At 39.2% G+C, this 14,199-nt stretch overlaps 1 protein-coding gene across 2 annotated transcripts in view; it reads right to left on the reverse strand.

The window, feature by feature from the left end:
• Positions 1-14,199, reverse strand: part of LOC106087364 (ATP-binding cassette subfamily G member 4) — an 83,076-nt gene that overhangs the window by 56,121 nt on the left and 12,756 nt on the right. Inside the window, exon 1 of one of the 2 annotated variants that reach the window (XM_059364721.1) lies at positions 4,305-4,838. The exons of the other annotated variant lie outside the window; for it this stretch is intronic. The gene's annotated coding sequence lies outside the window, so the exon portion shown is untranslated. Of the gene's footprint in view, positions 1-4,304; positions 4,839-14,199 lie in introns of those variants that run through there. 2 annotated transcript variants of the gene reach the window in all.

Here is a 14,199-nt window from a genome sequence, read left to right on the forward strand (position 1 = left end):
GGTCAGATATCGAGACTCTTAGTGCAACTCACAGTTTTCAATTTTAACAAAATCGTAGAATAAATACTCATTTTATGGTCTTTAGGTCCTAAAGCTGACGATCGATCTCTGTGGTTGCTATATCTAAAAATAGCCCAATCTGGGCCATATTCGAAACAAGTGTTGGGAGTCTCAATACAGCTCACTGTTTCGAATTTCATTGAAGTCGGGGAATAAATGCGCCATTTATATATCTAAGACCCAAAATAAGCAGATCGGTCTATATGACAGCTATATCCAAATATGTTCAAATCTGGACCAGTTTTTGTTCGGATATCGACGGGCCTAATAAAACTCACTGATCTGAGTTTCAGTAAAAACAGGTATTAAACGCCATTCGGGTCGAATGTCGAGGCTCTCAGGACAACTTACTGTTTTCAATTTCAACAAAATCAGAGAATAAATGCGCATTTTATGGTCTTTAGACCCTAAAGCTGATCATCGGTCTCTATGGCAGGTATATCTATAAATATAACGCGATCTGAATCATATTCGAAACAGTTTTGGGTGTCTTGATACAACTCACTGTTCCAAAATTCAACAAAGTCGTGCAATAAATACGCCCGTCATAGGCCTAAGATCCAAAATCGGCAGATCGGTCAATATGACAGCTATATCCAAATATGTTCCCATCTGGACCAATTTTGGTTCGGATATTTGCGGGTTTAATAAAACTCACTGTGTCAAATTTCAGCGAAATCGGAAAATAAATGCCCCTGTTATAGGCTTGAGACCCTAAATCGCCAGATTGGACTATATGGGAGCTATATCCAAATATAGTCCGATAAGGCCCATTCAAGAACTTCACCTGTGTAAAAGAAGAAATACGAGTCTGTGCAAAATTTCATTTCAACATCTCACTTTTAAAGGCTGTAGCGTGATTGCAACTCACAGGCATACGGTCGGACAGACAGACAGGCACACGGACGTCGTTAAATTGTCTTTCGATGTGTTATAAACGGAATGACTAAATAAATACACCCCTATGCTATAGTGGTGGGTATAAAAAGGTTTTGGAGGATGTCTGCAAATGCATTTTTCAGAGCAGAAAAAACAAGAAAAAACGTGTTAAGTACGGCCGTGCCGAACTTTGGATACTCATCACCAAGGTTATAAAAATCATCCTATTTAATTATAACTCCACTACTACAATATATCCATAGTTATATCTAAATAGGGGCTGGTCTCGATCATATTTTATTCAGGTTCCGAGAGCTCAATATCTCAATGTTTAAAAGCTGTAGAATGATAACAACAGACGGACGGACAGACATACAGACGTCGTTAAATCGTCTTAGAATTTTACGACAATCGGAAATATATATACTTTGTATGGTCGGAAATTGATATTTCGATGTGTTGCAAACGGAATGACTAAATGAATACACCCCTATAGTGGTGGCTTTATAAAAATATTTCTTGAAAAGATGCTATGGATCTGCAACCCCATATAGTATATATATTTTTGATCGTCTTGACATTCTCAGTCGACTTGGCCATAGCCGCCCGTCCGTCTCTGGAAATTGCGAAAGCGGTCGAGCGCATAGAGCTAGCTGCACGAAATTTTACACAGATACTTCTTTCATTCATGTAGGTCGTTGGAGATTGCTCATATCGGTTCAGATTTGGATATAGCTCCCATATAAAGTGGTCCTCCGACTTGACTTCCTTATCTCTTCAAAGCTGCAATTATTAGCCGATTGGGCTGAAACTTTGCACATAGTGTTCTAGCAATCATGCCAAGTATGGTCTGAATCGCTTTATAATCTTAGCACGCTTTTACTTGTTAAAGATTGCAATACTGCTCGCAATGATCGATATAAAATAACGATATAATTGGTTTAAGCACGGAACACGTTTGTTGTATAGCGTGCCATTTCTATTCACATTTACGAATCTTGTAAACTTAGTCTTTGCATTTCATGTTTGTTATAATTAAGTGTCAGTAAAGGTCATCCTGAAAAGTTGTACTAGTGCTGCAGAGATAGTAACTTAGGCATGCTTTGAAAGAAATGATGTCTTAACCTTAAAGCATGACATTAACCTATATCTATAAAAAATAATCTGAGTTTGTTTATTTGTAACATTGTTTCTATAGACTTAAATTTTCTTGAAATTTTCAGGGAATTGTTACTGTGGTTCTTGAAGGAGTCTTAGTTTATTCAAAGTTTTGATAACTGAAGGTGGAGGGTCAGCTCCAATCATAATAATGGGGGATTAAAATGAAAGGTTTTTAGTAGCAGAATACTAATCGAAAGGTAAATTATGGGTTCCAGTATCGGGAGGCCAATGCAACATCAAAAACCAGTTTAACAGATATATTGGTCGATCATAACAGTATGACATTAAATCTTTGGTCCAAAGACTTTGGAGGAGGTCTTCTTCCTAAAACCAACCCAAATAGGCTTATTGGCCGATCATGACAGCGTCAGAATTAAGTGAGATGTATTTTTTTAGTAGAGTACGAACCTGATATCCAAGATTTCGCTAAACGGTAAAAGGCGTAACAACACAGACCTAAAGAAGAGTAAGTTAAAGTCAAATTGGAAGATATGTTTATATGACAGCTATATCAGGTTATAATTCGGTTTAGACCATTTGAGATAGTTGTCGAATGTCATATCAAAACAACATATGCAAAATTTCAGTAAAATTTTACTCCTTTCTACCTAAAACCATGGCACATATTGTGGAGACTATGGAGACAGCATGCCTATGTGAAGGGAAGGTCGGCGGAGACGGCGAGGTTTTGCAAAAAATAGAAGAATCCTTCGATGTAAAAACTTACACACTGGCGGAAAACCTACACGGATGGGTCAAAGCTAGAAAACAGAGTGGGCCTGGGGGTCTACATTGAGAATCCAGCGACTGAGATCTGTTTTAGACTGTCTGACCATAATACGGTTCTGCAGGCAGAGATCCGGGCGATCACGGAATGAATAATAGCCAGGACAGTAAGATCACGAACAGTCTTGGAATGTAAGGTAGAGTTTAACGCATTTTCTGAGAATGGCACTTAATTTTTTAGTATATAGAGTGCACAGCAAGCCGAATACTGACTTAGGTGTATGTCCATAGTGCCATAGGGCGGATTAATATCCGCACCCTCTTTTTAACCTAACCTAGACTAGGGTACCCCAAAAACACGAAATGGACATGTTTACCGATTGGGACAATATGGGTATCAAATGAAAGGTATTTAAGAGTTGAATACGAACTAGGTATACAAATTTCACCCTAAGTATTCGGAGGGTCTCCAACCCACAAAAAAACCCAACATCAGGACTCTTTCAGCGTTCTTGGCATTATGGGTATCAAATGAAAGTTAAGTTAAAAGTAGAGTACAATTCTGACATAAAAATGTATTCTTTGGTGTCTGAGGGACCTCCCCACATCCAAAACCCCCCAGTAGGGCATATTTATGAATTGGGATACGGGGCCTCCCCAACATTAAAAACCCCCATTACGGGCATGATATAGGATCTTAAACGCTTAACAGGCGCATTTATTACACGATTTTACAAAAAGTTGTAACAGTGAGATGCATTGAGTCTCCCGATATCTGGACCAAATGTGGTCTAGATTGGACTTTATTCAGTTATAGCTATCATATAGACCGATCTATAAGACAAGGATTTTAAGTGCACAATAGGCCCATTTAATACCCGTTTTCGCTAAAATTTGAAACTAAACTGAGACTTGTTTAAGGTTTCTTGGCATCTAAACCAAATATCATCCAAATCGGCCCATATTTGGAAATAAATATGGATATGGTAGTGGAGTTGGAGGCCACCGTGGGCAGAGGTTAGCATGACCGCCTACGGCGCCGAATTGCTGGCGAGAACATCAGAAAAAAATTTTCAGCGGTGGGAAAACCACCAATGCTGGCGACATTTGTGAGGTGCCATGCCATGAAAAATTTTTTTCCCAAAGAGGTGTCGCACTGCGGCAAGCCGTTTGGACTCGACAATTATTATCATTGAGCTTACATTTGGTATGTAAGAAGTTTGTCCCCGTTCGTTAATGGAATGGATGTTCCTTGGCAAATTTCCATTTTGCATGGCAGTGGAGTGGTAATAAAACAGGGTAATAAATTTATCAATGGTGGCAGGTATTCAAATTTAGGCACGGCCGAACTTAATACATTTTTACTTGTTACATAATTTTAACACATTCACTTTGTCTTCAGTAAGCATGCAGCAACTGTATTATATAATTATTTATTTTGAATGTTTTATTTTTATAATTGTTTTTATTTTATTTACCTTATTTATATTCTAAACTCAATATTAAATTTGAGTTGGCGCTATCACATTCATTTGTTGCTATACACAATAATTAATGTTCAAATTTAAGTTCACAAAGATGTCAAAATTTCACTTGGAGATAAACATTCAGCGTATGATTCTTTTGATGCTGACATGAATTTATGTTCGAGCTTTCAGCATTTACTTGAAAATTCTAAACAAATTAACTAAAAAATTTTCAGCTTGATGTGAAAATGGTGTTTCGCTTGTACACGTTATGGTTGTTTTTGAAAGAGGGTTTAATTTTCATTTTTGTTGAATTTGTTTTGTTTGTTTATATTCGCGACAAAGAAGGCTTCCATGTTTAGCCTTCTCATATATTTCGAGGTTATTTAAGCGAACGCTTTAGTTTTAATTTCAAGCAGCGGATACTTTCCACAGCACTTCCATTGTCGAGTGATAGCACGGGATTGACCGCACAAAGCAGCACAGAAATGAAATAAACTACAATGAATTGAACTGAAGTGAAGTGACACTGTAGCCAGGCGGGTTGGCTTTACTGCGGTTCTGAATGTGTCAAGTATACGTGAACTGGGATACATTTGTTCGATGAATAATTTCTCTGATTTTTCTGTTATTGTTTTTTTTTTTATAACTAACACCGTAGAGTGGGGGTATACTTATATTGTCGTTCCGTTTGTAACACATTGCAAATTGCAAATTTTGCCCATGAACATTCCACTAAGGAACAGTGGCAAACTTCTCACATATCAATGAGTGCAGTCCGATTCAATTCTAAACTCAATGATAATGGGCCTCCATTTTATAACCGAGTCCGAACGGCGTGCCACAGTGCGACACCTCTTCGGAGAGAAGTTTTACATGGCATGGTAACTCACAAATGTTGCCAGTATTAGGCGGGGAAAACCACCGCTAAAAATTTTTCTTAAGGTCTCGCCAGGATTCGAACCTAGGCTTTCAGCGTCATAGGCGGACATGTTAATCTCTGCGCTACGGTGGCCTCCAGACATTATAAAGTATATATATATTCTTGATCTCCATGACATTTTAAGTCGTTAAGCCATGTCCGTCCCTCTGTATGTCTGTCTGTCAAAAGCAGGCAAACTTCGGAAGAAGTAAAGCTAGCCGCTTGAAATTTTGCACAAATACTTCCTGTTAGAGTAGGTGGGTTGAGATCGTAAATGGGCCAGATCGGTCCATGTTTTGATATAGCTGCCATATAAACCTGTCTTGAATCTTGACTTCTTTAAACACTAGAGGGCGTAGTTCTTATCCGATTTGGCTGAAAACTTGCAAAAGGTGTTTTGTTATGATTTCTAGCATGATTTCTGATATAGATCCCATATAATTTGAACCCCCCCATTTGACTTCTTCAGCCTATAGAGAGGCAAATTACTATCCTATTTGGCTGAAAATATAAACTTAGTATATTTGTATGACTTCTAACTGCCATGACAAGTACGGTCCATATCGGCCCATAACTTGATATAGCTCCTATATATATGAAAAAGTCATTCAAAGAACTTGTCGCATGCGATCCATGGTTAAGCGTTAATAAGATTCGACTCGGCTGAGCTTAATGCTCTTTTACTTCTTTTTTATACCCTCCACCATAAGATGGGGGTATACTAATTTCGTCATTCTGTTTGTAAATCCACGAAATATTCGTCTAAGACCCCAAAGAGTATATATTCTTGATCGCCATGACATTTTACGTCGTTCTAGCCATGTCTGTCCATCCGTCTGTCTATCGAAAGCAAGCTTACTTTCGAAAGAGTAAAGCTAGCCGCTTGAAATTTTGCACAAATACTTCTTATTAATGTAGGTCAGTTGGGATTATCGGTCCATGTTTTGATATAGCTGCCATATAAACCGATCTCGGATCTTGACTTCTTGAGCCACAAGAGGGCGAAATTCTTAACCGATTTGGCAAACATTTTGCATGAGGTGTTTTGTTATGATTTCCAACACCTGTGTTAAATTTGGTTCAAATCGGTCCATAACCTGATTTAGCTGTCATATAAACCGATCTGAGGTCTTGCCTTCTTGAGCCTCTAGAGGGAGCAATTCCTATCCGATTTGGCTGAAATTTTACAAGACGTCCTAAGTTATGATTTCCAACCACTATTATAAGTTTAGTTTTAATCGAACCATAACCTGATATAGCTGCCATATAAACCGATCTTGAATCTTGACTTCTTTAGCCACTAGAGGGCGCAATTCTTATCCGATTTAGATGAAAACTTGCATGAGGTGTTTTCTTATGATTTCCAACAACTGTGCTAAGTATGGTTTTAATCGAACCATAACCTGATATAGCTGTCATGTAAACCGATCTTGAATCGTGAATTCTTTAGCCCCTATAGGGTGCAGTTCTTATCCGATTTGGCTGAAATTTAGCATGAGGAGTTTTCTTATGACTTTCAACAACTATGCTGAGTATGGTTCAAATGGGTTCATAACCTGATATAGCTGCCATATAAACCGATCTTGAATCTTGATTTCTTTAGCCACTAGGGAGCGCAATTCATATACGATTTAGCTGAAATTTTGCAAGCAGTGTTTTGCTATGACTTCCAACAACTGTGCTAAGTGTGGTTCAAATCGGTTCATAACCTGATATAGCTGCCATATAAACCGATCTGGGATCTTGATTTCTTGAGCCTCTGAAGGGCGCAATTAATCCAATTTGGCTGAAATTTTGTACAATGGCTTCTGACAAGACCTTCAATATACGTGGTAGATATGGTCTGAATCGGTCTTAAGCCTTATACAGCTCCCCTATAAGCCGATCTCCCTATTTTACTTCTTGAGCCCATAAAAGGCGAAATTCTTATTCGATTTGGCTGAAATAATATGTTCCGAATTGGACCATAACCTGATTTAGCTCTAATATTATAGCAATTCTTTTCTTTTATCCTTTGTTTGCCTAAAAATAGATACCGGAAAAAGAACTCGACAAATGCGATCCATGGTTTAGGGTAAATAAGATTCGGCCCGGCTGAACTTAACTTTTTTTTTTTTGGAATTTGTTCTGTTGTGTTTAGCGTGTCAGTGTATTTTAAAATGCCTTTCATTATCTACTTCATCTAGGAGAAACGGATCATATCCATATATGCTCATTGTGTTCATGAAATGAGTCACGAGTCATGCATTTACCTTTTTCGACAAGTTTACGTAGTTACAGAACCTTTGGCTGGTAATGACTGCTTTACTTTCAGCTGAAAAATGGTAATTACAATCTGTGCTATAAAATTGTGGATACATTTACTTCGATAATTTGTATGTACGAGTAGCATATTGATGCTTTGGTCTTACCCTCTCTGGTCCTCTAGATACAGATTTGAAAAAGTTGATAACAAAAGCTGGTAAAACTTCATGACTCCATGAAAAAGATTTAAGACAATAGAAAAGTATTTAGTTCACCGTAATGCACAGTAAATATCGCCAGAGCAAAATTACTTTAAGAAAATTTGGTATGACCATAGCTTAAAAAACCAATACAAATTTTGCCCATGAACATTCAACTAAGGAACAGCGGCAAACTTCTCACATATCAATGAGTGCAGTCCGATTCAAGTTTAAGCTCAATAATAAGGGGCCCCCTTTTCATAGCCGAGTCCAAACGGCGTGCCGCAGTGCGACACCTCTTTGGAGAGAAGTTTTACATGGCAAAGTACCTCACAAAAGTTGCCTGTGTTAGGAGGGGAAAACCACCGCTGAAAATTTTTTCTCATGGTCTCGCCAGGAACCCAGGCGTTCAGCGTCATAGGCGGACATGCTAACCTCTGCGCTACGGTGGCCTCCATGACCACCACAGCTAAAATGTGGAAAAATAAAAAAATTTTTTTTCCCTAGAAAAACAAAAATTCATACATTAACACATGTTGCGGCAAAATCAATGAAAATTTTTATCAGCCATGAAATCAGTAAAACTAGCGTTGAGTTTAGATGAACCAAATCACCATGAATTGTGTTTGGTAAGTTCTCTGGACGATTTCCTCATATACCAAAAGCAAATAGGGTTTCATTGTAGGTCTAACTTTACTTCAATTGGCTATGATACAACATTTGTTCCACTAGCCGGACGCAAAATAGAATTCCAAGCGCCTCGATCTTCTGCGCTTGTTTTATAATCTCTGACATCAAGTTTTGAGGTGTCGCCCAACACTTGATCTTTCCATCGTGCTTTTGGTGGTCCCAGTTTGCGTGTACCAGCGTGTTTGCCTTCAAAAGATTTCTTCGATGGAGCTTCTTCATCCATTCTGACAACATGACCTAGCCAACGCAGCCGTTGTATTTTGATGCGTGTAACTATGCCATCGTCGTCATACAGCTTGTGATTCATACGAAGTCTATATTCTCCATTAACGCAAACTGGTCCAAATATTTTACGAATAATCTTTCTCTCAAACACTCCAAGCACTGTCTCGTCTGCATTTACAACTACCCATGCGTCAGAACCATATAACAACACAGGTAGTATCAGTGCCTGTCGAAAGGTGGTCTTGATTCTAAACTCCCTACTTAATCCAAAGTAGCATCTGTTTGCCAGAATTCTTCTTCGCTTTATTTCAAAACTGATGTAATTTTTTCGGTTACGGCCGTGCCGAGGTAGATAAAGTTGCGGACTATCTCAAAGTTGTGGTTCCCAACTTTCTCCATTTTTCATATCTGATCGGTTGTACATGGCATTTTGAGATTTTATACCATCCATTTCGTTTTATCTTCATACTGATTTCCTTTCGATTCTTTCAAAGACTGCAGTAACTACTTCCGGTGACCTACCTATGGTATCGATGTCTTCAGCGTAGGCGAGTAGCATTTGTTTTCTTGTGAGTAGTGTGCCATATCTATTCACATCTGCATCTCGTGTAATCTTCTCCAGCAGGATATTAAAGAGATCACACGATAGGCTGTCTCATTGTCTGACACCTTGTTTGGTAGTAAATGATTGGGAGACATTCTTTTCTATTCTCACTAAAGAACGTGTATCAGCAAGTGTCATCCTGCAGAGTCTTATTAATTTTGTAGGGATAACAAACTCAGACATGGCTTGAACTACCTTTGAACGTATAAGGGCGTCGAAAGCGGCTTTGTAGTCAACCAAAATATGGTATTTTCTACTCCTTCTCTTTTCTTATTTTCTTTCCTTCTCGGGCCTTTTCCAGGGGTTGGCGCAGTATTAATATTTGGTCTAGGATGGATTACCAGGCCTAAAGCCTCATTGATAGGGCCAATTATCTCATTGAGTATAGGTTTTAATCTATCACACAGCACGCTCGAGAGTACCTTGTATGCGATGGGGAGGAGAGTTATTCCTCTGTAGTTGGCACATTCCGTCTTGTCTTCTTTCTTGTGTACGGGGCATAGTATGCTGAGTTTCCAATCATCGGGTATGCGTTCTTCTAGCCGGATTGCGTAGATAAGCTGATGCATACGCCTTATCACAGTGTCGCCTCCGGTCATAAATTGTTCAGGGGGTAACCTGTCGGCTCCTCCTGCCTTGTTGTTCTTCAGTCGGGTCACAGCTACTTGGACCTCATTCTGACTAGGAGGAAAACATTCTATACCATCATCATTGATTGGTTCTGCGGTATCATCTTCGTCGCCATCGTCGGGCACTAGCAGTTGGGTAAATGTTCTTTCAATATTCACAGCACACTATTCGTGTCAGTTGCCAGATTTCCTTCTTCGCCTCTGCAGGAGAATGTGTCTGCACCAAAGCCATCGTTTTGATGTTTAATTCTTTGGTAGAATTTCCGAACTTCATTCTGACCCCTGTACATCTCAATTCACTCACACTCACACTCACCTCTTTCCATTTCCTTTTTCTTTCTGCGGAATTGATGTTTCTCCTCTCTCCTTTGCTTCCGATACCTCTCCTTCATCTGGCGCTACACTGCGTTACTACTGCTTGCGGGGTTTCTCTATATGCCGCATTCTTAGCTTCAGTAGCATCTCGACACTCTTGGTCGTACCTTGGGTTTGTTAGGGGAGGCTTCCGGTGCCCAAGTACGGATTTCGCGGCATTTTTCATGGAGTGGGCAATGGTTTGCCACTGCGCCGTTATATCATCGGAATAAGGGGTGCTTTCTTCAAGCAATTGAGTCATTCAAGTGGAGTATTTTGTTGCCATCTGTTGTGTTTGCAAACGAGTGCGAACCTTTGCTGCAACAAGGTAAGGATTCGAATCTATATTCACTCCACGGATCGAATGCCTTCCATCTGGATGAATGCCTTCCATCTATCACAACGTGATAGATTGTGTACATCCATGTGGCTTTCTGAATATTTTTTTGTTGAAATCTGGTGCTTCTAACTGCAAATTCCTTAAGGAACAGGGGCAAACTTCTCACATTTCAATGCAGTGCAGTCCGATTCAAGTTTAAGCTCAATGATAAATGGCCTCCTTTTTATAGCCAAGTCCGAACGGCGTGCCGCAGTGCGACACGTCTTTGGAGAATGTTTTACATGGCATAGTACCTCACGGATATTGCCGGCATTAGGAGGGGAAAACCATTGCTTATAATTTTTTCTCATGGTCTCGCCAGGATTTGAATCCAGGTGTTCAGCGTCATAGGCAGACATGCTAACCTCTGCGTTACAGTGGCCTAACTACCATGTTGTTTTGCTGCGGCGAAATCTATTAGCCTCAACCCCTTATCCAACGTTTTCTCGTGGAGGTGAATCTTTCCAACTTGTGGACCAAATATGTCTTCCTTCCCTATCTTCGCATTAAAATCTCCTAAAGCGATTTTAGTATCATGAGCGGGGCAGCGGTCATATTCTCTCTCTAGACGCTTGTAGAAAATATCCTTGGTCTGCTTGGCCCTTCTCCCGTCGGTGTATGGCCACAAATAAGGCTGATGTTGAAGAATTTGGCTTTTATGCGGATTGTGGCTAGCATCTCATACTCCGAAGTAAAGCTTGAGACAAGGTATTTCAGTCTCCTACTAACCACAAATCCACAGCCAAATTCATGCCTCACGTTATTGCGGCTATAGTATAGTTCGTCACCGTTTGGTGTTGTTGTGACGCCATTCCCAGTCCATCGCACTTCCTGTAAGGCGGTAATATCTATCTTGTACTTCTCCAATACATGCGCCATCGCGTATACTGCACTTTCTTTTTAAAGAGTACGGACTTTCCAGGTGCGGAATCGCAAGTCATGGTCCATTTTTCATTTGCATGGGTCGACAAAATATATATTCAAAATTTGCATCATATTCGTATAAGAACTGCGTTCTTCATATGGACTAAAATTCTTCTAATCATCATCGTTAGTTTTTGATTCATTATGCCAAGTCATCGATACCAATGACTTAATGGTTTTCAGCTGTAATCAGTGAATTCAAACTTAGAATAGTTTTTTTCGAAAATAGCAGACAGAAATTTAAATTGTGCACGCAACGAGCTAGTCTCCTCATTAAAATTGTTTGTATGTCGTAGTAAACATTTCTATGTATTTACAAAAGTAAAAAACAAAACCAAAAAGCGTTCTGTCTGATACCGTTTCCGCAATATTCAAATCTAGTGCGAAAAATATTTGTGCCTCAAAAATCTCCTATCAGCTATGTAGGCCAGAGTGTAGAGAGTTGTGTTATTATTTTGAAATTTAATTTAATTTCAAATGAAGCCTATGCGATCATATGTTTTTCATAAGTCACCATAATCGAAGTTTTTATACTCACCACCATGGGTGGTATATTCGGTATATAATCCGATTTGTCTCCATATGTGTTTTCTTTTAGAACTTTTTGACGATGAAGCCATATTCGTCAAACTTTTTGTCTATCTGTTGTCGCTAAAGTCCTTAAACTTGGGGCATATTGAGTTAAAACTTGGAATTTATTATTTTTATACCCACCACCATTAGTACACCCCTATATGGGGGATATACTAGTGTAGTCATTCTGTTTGTATTACCTCAAAATATTGATTTGCGACTCCATAAAGTACATATATTCCTAATCGTCTTGACTTTCTAAGTCGTTCTAGCCATGTCCGTCAGTCCATCTGTGGAAATCACGATAGCGGTGGAACTCGTAAAGATAGACTCTTGAAATTATGCACAGATATTCCTTATTGATGAAGGATGATATGATGTAGATATTCCTTATTGATTGGGGATTGCAAGTGGGCAGTATAGGATATATAACTCCTATAAAAACCGATCTCTCAATTTGACTTCTTGAGCCTTTTTGTCCGATAAAGCTGAAATTTTGAACGTAGTGTTTCTTTACTACTTCCACCTAATATGGTCTAGAAAATTTGGTATGTTGAAATTTTAGCAGAATCCATGGTTGTGGATTTCTAAGATTCGGCCCGGTCGAACTTACCAATTTTTTATTTGTTGTATTTATGGCAAGTTAAATTTAATGATGGATTTATCTATACCATATTATTACCCCATGAGGTCATTAATAATTGATGTAGCCTAATGATATCCATGGAAAACTATATATGGATATAATTGTCATGTTCACTGATCTCCCAATTGATTTTGTTGGAGAAAGAAAGAAAGAAAGGAGGCGATTAATACCAGTTTACCAGATTGTGGTGGAATTTAAATCAGTAAGCTTCATTTGGATCTTTACAATCATTTCATAAGTGCACATGCAATACGCAATTGTATACAATAGGGTTGTTATACCCACCACCGAAGGATGGGGGTATATTCATTTTGTCATTCCGTTTGCAACACATCGAAATATCCATTTCCGACCCTATAAAGTATATAAATTCTTGATCAGCGTAAAAATCTAAGACGATCTAGACATGTCTGTCCGTCTGTCTGTTGAAATCACGCTACAGTCTTCAAAAATAGAGATATTGAGCTGAAACTTTGCTCAGATTCTTTTTTTGTCCATAAGCAGGTTAGGTTCGAAGATGGACTATATCTTGATATAGCTCCCATATAGACCGATCCGCCGATTTAGGGTCTTAGGCAAATAAAAGCCACATTTATTATCCGATTTTGCTGAAATTTGGGACAGTGAGTTCTGTTAGGCCCTTTGACATCCTTCGTCAATTTAGCCCAGATCGGTCTAGATTTGGATATAGCTGCCATATAGACCGATCCTCCGATTTAAAGTCGAAGGCCCATAAAAGCCACATTTATTATTGGATTTTGCTCAAATTTGGGACAGTGTTATAAGTTAGACCCTTTAACATCCTTGGTCAATTTGGCCCAGATCGGTTCAGATTTGGATATATCTGCCATATAGACCGATCTTCCGATTTAGGGTCTTAGGTCCATAAAAGCCGCATTTATTATACGATTTTTCTGAAATTGGGGCCAGTGAGTTGTCTTAGGCTCTTCGACATCCTTGGTCAATTTGGCCCAGGTCGGTCCAGATTTGGATATAGCTGCCATATAGACCGATCCTCCGATTTAGAGTTTTAGGCCCATAAAAGCCCCATTTATTATACGATTTTTCTGAAATTGGGGCCAGAGAGTTGTCTTAGGACCTTCGACGTCCTTGGTCAATTTGGCCCAGGTCGGTCTAGATTTGGATATATCTGCCATATAGACCGATCCTCCGATTTAGGGTCTTAGGCCCATAAAACCCACTTTTATAATCCGATTTTGCTGAAATTTGGGACAGTGAATTGCGTTAGGCCCTTCGACATCTTTCTTCAATTTGGCCCAGATCGGTCCAGATTTGGTTTTAGCTGCCATATAGACTGATCCTCCGATTTGGGGTCTTAGGCCCAAAAAAGCCACATTTAGTATCCGATTTTGATGAAATTTAGGACAGAGAGTTGTGATAAGCCCTTCGATATCCTTCGACAATTTGGATCAGATCGGTCCAGATTCGGAATGAAAGGTGGTTTACATATATATCCGAGGTGATGGGTATCGAAAGTTCGGCCTGGCCGAACTTAA

This window comes from Stomoxys calcitrans, chromosome 3 (genome assembly GCF_963082655.1).
Source record: "Stomoxys calcitrans chromosome 3, idStoCalc2.1, whole genome shotgun sequence".
Lineage (NCBI taxonomy): Eukaryota > Metazoa > Arthropoda > Insecta > Diptera > Muscidae > Stomoxys > Stomoxys calcitrans.